Genomic DNA, 6,000 nt, shown 5'->3' with positions numbered 1-6,000 from the left:
ATGGTTCCAAAAAAAAAAATGGTACCCAGGATGAGATGGATCTTTAAGAATGTTTTGAACTTTCTTAAGGCAGCAGTGGCTTTAAAGCTCTTCCAAAGAGGGGAGAGGGCAACCAGTGATCCTCTGGGCAATGACGTTGACCCTCTGGAGTGCTGTTCTATCTGCCACTATGCAATTAGCAAACCATACACAGGTGCAGTAAGTTAAAATATTCTCTATGGTGCACCAGTAGAAGGTCACCAGCAGTTTTTCATTCAGTTGTTGTTTCCTGAGAAGTCTCAGGTAATATAATCTTCTTGAGAAGATAAATGTCAAGGTTCCAGAAAAACCTCTTCTGCATAAAAAAAACTCAGAAGCCATTGTCTTTCAGAGTTCTTTACTAGCATGAGGAAACTGGCACACGATGAGTGAAATTCCAAAACTGAACTTCCGGATTCTTTTCCCAGTTATACAAACCCCAAAAGTCCCACCCCCCTGACCCCTTTGCTGGTCACATGGTCCCACGTTCTCCCAGTTCATTCGAATATCTTCTCACCACTCTTCCTGCAGATGTGAACACCATCCAACCTTGACCGCTTGAAGAATGTTACCATACACCTCAACCCCCCTAGTAAGTCTAGTATGGTTTCCAGGCCTGACAATAGGTGGCCTATAAATTTCATAAACCAATAAATTGATAAAAACTCCCAGAATTCCCCAGCCAGTCATGCCGGCTGGAGCATTCTGGGAGTTGAAGTCCATACACCTTAAAATCATGAAGATTTGAGAAATAGCAGTCTAGAGTCTTGCTCCTTTATAGACCCTTCTCCAATTCAGCTTAAACAAATGTAATACATTGTTGTACAGGTAGTCGTCGACTTATGACCATAATTGAGCCCAAAATTTCTGTTGTTGTTAAGTGAATTTTGCCCCCATTTTACGACCTTTCTTGCCACAGTTGTTAAGTGAATCACCACAGTTGATGGGTTAGTCACAAGGATGCTAAGTGAATCTGGCTTCCCCATTGATTTTGCTTGCGAGAAGGTCACAAAAGGGGATCACATGATCCAGGGACACAGCAACGGTCATAAATATGAACCAGTTGCCAAGCTTCTGAATTCTGATCACATGATCATAGGGATGCTACAAAGGTTGTATATGTGAAAAATGGTCACAAGTCACTTTTGTCAGGACCGTTGTAACTTTGAATGGTTACTAAATGAACCGTTGTAAGTCGAGGACTCACCTGCACTGTTAACAAAGCATTTTCTAAAGCTGGGCCCAGGGACAAAATCTACAATTTAACACAGTCTGGGAACATAGCAGGGGTGAAATGTTCCCAGTTTGGTCCGGATCACTCGATCCGGTAGTGATGGCTGCAGGTGGTTCGAAGAACTGGTAGCAAAAATCCCTGCCCCTCCCCCATGCCCAGCTGAACCTCACGATCATCAGAGGTTGGGTTTTTTTTACTTTTAAAAGCATTTTTTCTTCGGCTGAAAAAAATGCTTTTAAAAGTAAAAAAAAAGCCTCTGATGATCGCATGGCTCAGCTGGGATCGTCAGAGGAGCCTTTTAAAAGCATTTTTTCTACAACCTCTTCAGCCAAAGAGGTTGTAAAAAAATGCTTTTAAAAGTAAAAAAAAATTAAAAAGTTGGCCACGCCCACCCAGTCACATTATCTCCACCCTCCACCAAGCCTGCCTACAGAACTGGTAGTAACAAATTTTGCATGTAACCCCTGGAATATAGGAACTTGTAAAAAGGAAACCTCTAGAAAATCAAAGAAGAAATGACTGCATAATTATGCTAATTTATGATGTCTCCCTTGTCACCTGGTTCTTCAAATCATTTCTGACTCAAAATGAGAGAAGCACAACTTATCACGTCATTTCCTGCTGTTATCACTGGCTTTCCTGGAATTTGCTTGGTCAGCATAAGAAATCGCACAAAATCAGAAATAGATTGGAAAGGGCCCAGGTGTGCCATTATAAGGCTTAGCTGATGATCTGACACAGGCAAAGAAAAAAAAAAGAAAAAAAGTGAATGAACGCTGAACTACAGGAAATACCAGAGAAAGGTTTGCCAAAATGAGGGGGAAAGCTGCAACGGCTGATCAAACATAATTGGGGTTTTTTTTAACGATTCTCTGACTAAGCTGAGATCAAAGCCAATGAATCCTAAGCCTGGCCCAGAGGTTTATTTAGTGCTCAGTCCAAAGATTATTTCCAATTTAAGCCTTCCACTGTCAAGGCAGAGCACAGAACCTGCCAGGAACTGAAAGATAAAATGGAAATATTGGCAGGGGCAGATGCCATAATCAGGTATTCATCCCTTACCTTTTCCATAATAGCAATAGCACTTAGACACCGCTTCAGTGTTTTATAGCCCTCTCTAAGTGATTTACAGAAACAGCATATTGCTCCGAGCAATCTGAGTTCTCATTTTACCTACCTCGGAAAGATGGAGGGCTGAGTCAATCTTGAACCGGTCAGGATTGAACTCCTGGCAGTCGGCAGAATCTGCCTGCAGTACTGCACTCTAACCACTGTGCCACTACAGCTCTTATAACAGTGACGATGTACCTATGGCACGCGTGCCACAGGTGGCACGCAAGCCATATTGGTCGGCACGCAAGCGTTGCCCTAGTTCAGTTCTGGCGCACATGCGTGCCCCAGCCAGCTGATTTTCGGGCTTTCTGGGCCCACCGGAAGTTGGGAAGCAGGCTGTTTCCGACCTCTGGGGAGGAAGGGAAGGCCCATTTTTTGCTCTCCCCAAGCTCCAGAGCCTTTCTAGGAGCCTGGGGAGGGCGAAAACAGCCTTCCACATCCCCCTGGAGGCCCTCTGGAGGCTGGAAACAGCCCATTTCTCAACTTCTGGTGGGACCGGAAGGCTCGTTTTTCACTTTCCCCAGGCTCCAGAGCCTTTCTAGGAGCCTGAGGAGGCTGAAAACGACCTTCCACCCCGGAGGCCCTCTGGAGCCCAGAAACGGCCCATTTGCCGGCTTCCGGTGGGCCCGGAAGTCAGCAAACAGGCCATTTCCGGCCTTTCAAGGGCCTCCAGGGGAGAAGGCCATTTTCGCCCTCCCCAGGCTCCAAGAAAGCCTCTGAAGTCTGGGGAGGGGGAAAAATGGGCCTACCAGACCCACTGTGCCATCGCGTGCCAAAAGCGGGAGTTGCGCAGGGGGGTCATGTGTGCATGTGTGGTTGGTGGGGCACATTGAATTATGGGTGTAGGCATGCATGCGCAAGACTCCCCCCGCTTCCCCCACTTTTGGCACACAATGGCAAACAGGTTTGCTATCACTGTCTTATAACATCATCTTGCATGTCTGTTAGCCCTTTGAGCAGTGGTGGGCTGCTGCCAGTTCGGACGAACTGGTAGTTCTGACTACCAACTGGCCCCACCCAATTGCCCCTGCCTTATCCTGTCCTATATTTCCTTCTTTCTGGCTCAGCTGATTTCCATACCTCCACTGTTCTACTTACCAGGGCTGCCTTAGAAGGTAAGCAACTGAGCTTCAAATTGCTGTATTTTGAACGCTGCATCCAAGTGCGTTAGGCACGTGTGTGCGCAAAGCAGATACTCACCGAACCGGTTGTTAAACTGGTTGCAGCCTTCGAAGTGGTCCAGATGAGACACAAGACCAGGAGTGTTTAGTCTATCTTTATTGTAAGGTTACCTTAACAGAATTTTGCCAGACCAAAAGTATTTCTCTCCTCCTTTCTTTTTACTTCTGGAAAAATAGGAAGGGTCCCTTCTGAAGTGTTTCTCCGCACCTTCCTTCCTCCTGTGGGCTGAGGTATCTTTTACATGATGGTTGTCCGTCATGCAGCTCTTCTTCATGTCTCCCAAGGTTATTCGCCCCTGCTATGACACTATCAGAAGTGTCTACAAGAAGTATCAAAATATGCAAAACCATCAGTCAGATCTTCAGATTTTTTTTATCCGTTCTGATGATCCTGTAGTTTGATCCCTTCAGAACTCTTCTTAGATTTTTAAATCTGTTAGCTATATCATATCTGTTCTGCCAAATTGTTTCTTTCACTGTTGCCAATCAAGGAGGGATCACCTTGTGTCCTACTTTCCATTTCTGTTCTGCTGCCATTATGCACATGAAAGCATTAAATCTGGAATAAGGAGAGGCCATGGCCTTTGGAACCATCTATGCCAGGGGTCTCCAACCTTGGTCCCTTTAAGACTTGTGGACTTCAACTTCCAGAGTCCCTCAGCCAGCAAAGCTGGCTGAGGTACTCTGGGAGTTGAAGTCCACAAGTCTTAAAGGGACCAAGGTTGGAGACCCCTGATCTATGCTAATTACCAATAATAGTGTTTCTAATGGCCCCAGAAAATCCCATGCCTTAGTTATAAAGATATCTAGTTATATATAAATAATCAAGATTGTTGACATTAAAGGTTCTGCCCTTTTACCTCTTGTCTATTACTCGTGACTCTTTTCTTCTCTGCCTGTTTTTAATCCCATTTTTTTTTTTTGGCCAGTTAACTGTTTTTGAAGTTTGCCATTGTTTAATATCTAAACATTGAGCTATATTTTTTTTGCTGGCTGGACTGAGCGATGTGTGTAGGCGATCCCGCCAGGCACAGTTTTTAGCTGGCCTTAATTGTGGTGTTCCAGCAAGGTCAGACGTGATATGTCTGGATAATGTTTTATCAGCTGAAAAACCTTCAGTTTTTGGCTCCGTAACTTTTGTCTGACAGCCAGCTAGCATCATTCTTCTCCTTCTTCACTCACGTCTTTCTCATGGCTGAACCTCTACAGCTGAAGACTATCACATGTGTGTCTGGCCAAAGATGCAGTAGAGTCTGGGATTTGCAAAGGTGTGTTTACGTTCCCTTGTTCTCTCTTCCTTTCCATTTTCAGAAGCAATTATGCAGTTCTGTTCCTGCATTTTAGAAATACTAGAGCATTTTAGTTGGAACAGATAAGAGGAAATGTTTGACAGAGAATATCAAAGCCAATATTTTTACCGCCTCACATCTTGTAGAAGAAGTTTTGTTTATGTGACACCAAACTTCACGTGCCCTTATTATGATATTTTCAGGCAGAAATGATGCCTGAGGACGTGAAGGAACTGTGCTTTTAATTACTTTTTTAAAAAAAACAAGGAAAATGTAAATGTCTTTCTGTTTTCTGAACTGTATTGACAGGATACTAATTTACCCAAACAGTTCATCCCAGAACTGTCACATAAACCTGGGATTTTGTTAACATTTTATGCATAATTTTACCACCGGTTCGCCACACACCAAAATGTGCATGTGCGGAAGGCATGCGTGCAGTCTTCCATGCATACACTTTTCTCGCGCACGCAGCTTGCACACATGCGCGGGGCTTAGAAAATATGGCTAAATAGGACGACATAGCGCCGGGGCAGGTGGGCAGGCCCACCTGCAAGTCGCCACTACCGCTTCGCCTGAACTGGTCCGAACTGGCTGAATACCACTTCTGATTTTATGTAAAAAAAAATAAAATTCATTTTTGTGAGGTAGCTATTTTAGGCAAATTATTTATAAGATTGATTATCTACTGCAGTCCCAGGCCTCTTGGTGGTTTATATAATTAAACATAAAAATAAAACACCCCCACAGTAAAAAAAAAAAATTAAATGGTAAAATCTAAAGAATTTTATACAGCTAGTCTCAACTTAGAACCACTCATTTAATGACCATTCAAAGTTACGACGGCCCTTACACTTATAACTGTCAAGAGGTCCTCATGGTCATGTGATCAAAATTTGGGCGCCTAGCACCTGCATGTATTTATGATGGTTGCAGTGTCCAGAAATCACATCTTTGCAACCTTCCCAGGCAAAAACGATGGGGGGGGGAACCAGATTCATTTAACAACCATGTGATTCACTTAGTAACCATGATGATTCACTTAACATCTGTGACAAAAAAGATCTTAAAAATTGAGTATAACTCACCTAACAACCATCTCGCTTTGTAATGGAAGCTCCAGTCCCAAGTATGGTCATGACTCAAGGATTACCTGTACAATAAT

General features: G+C 43.8%; 1 protein-coding gene across 1 annotated transcript in view; it reads right to left on the bottom strand.

The window, feature by feature from the left end:
- Positions 1-3,651: 3,651 nt before the first annotated feature.
- Positions 3,652-6,000, bottom strand: part of BBS10 (Bardet-Biedl syndrome 10) — an 87,591-nt gene continuing 85,242 nt past the window's right edge. Inside the window, exon 6 of the mRNA XM_058176777.1 lies at positions 3,652-3,866. The gene's annotated coding sequence lies outside the window, so the exon portion shown is untranslated. The remainder of the gene's footprint in view (positions 3,867-6,000) is intronic.

This window comes from Ahaetulla prasina, chromosome 3, assembly GCF_028640845.1.
Source record: "Ahaetulla prasina isolate Xishuangbanna chromosome 3, ASM2864084v1, whole genome shotgun sequence".
NCBI classification, from domain to species: Eukaryota; Metazoa; Chordata; class Lepidosauria; order Squamata; family Colubridae; genus Ahaetulla; species Ahaetulla prasina.
The sequence above is the reverse complement of the archived record's forward strand: the minus strand, read 5'-3'. Positions and strand labels throughout refer to the sequence as shown.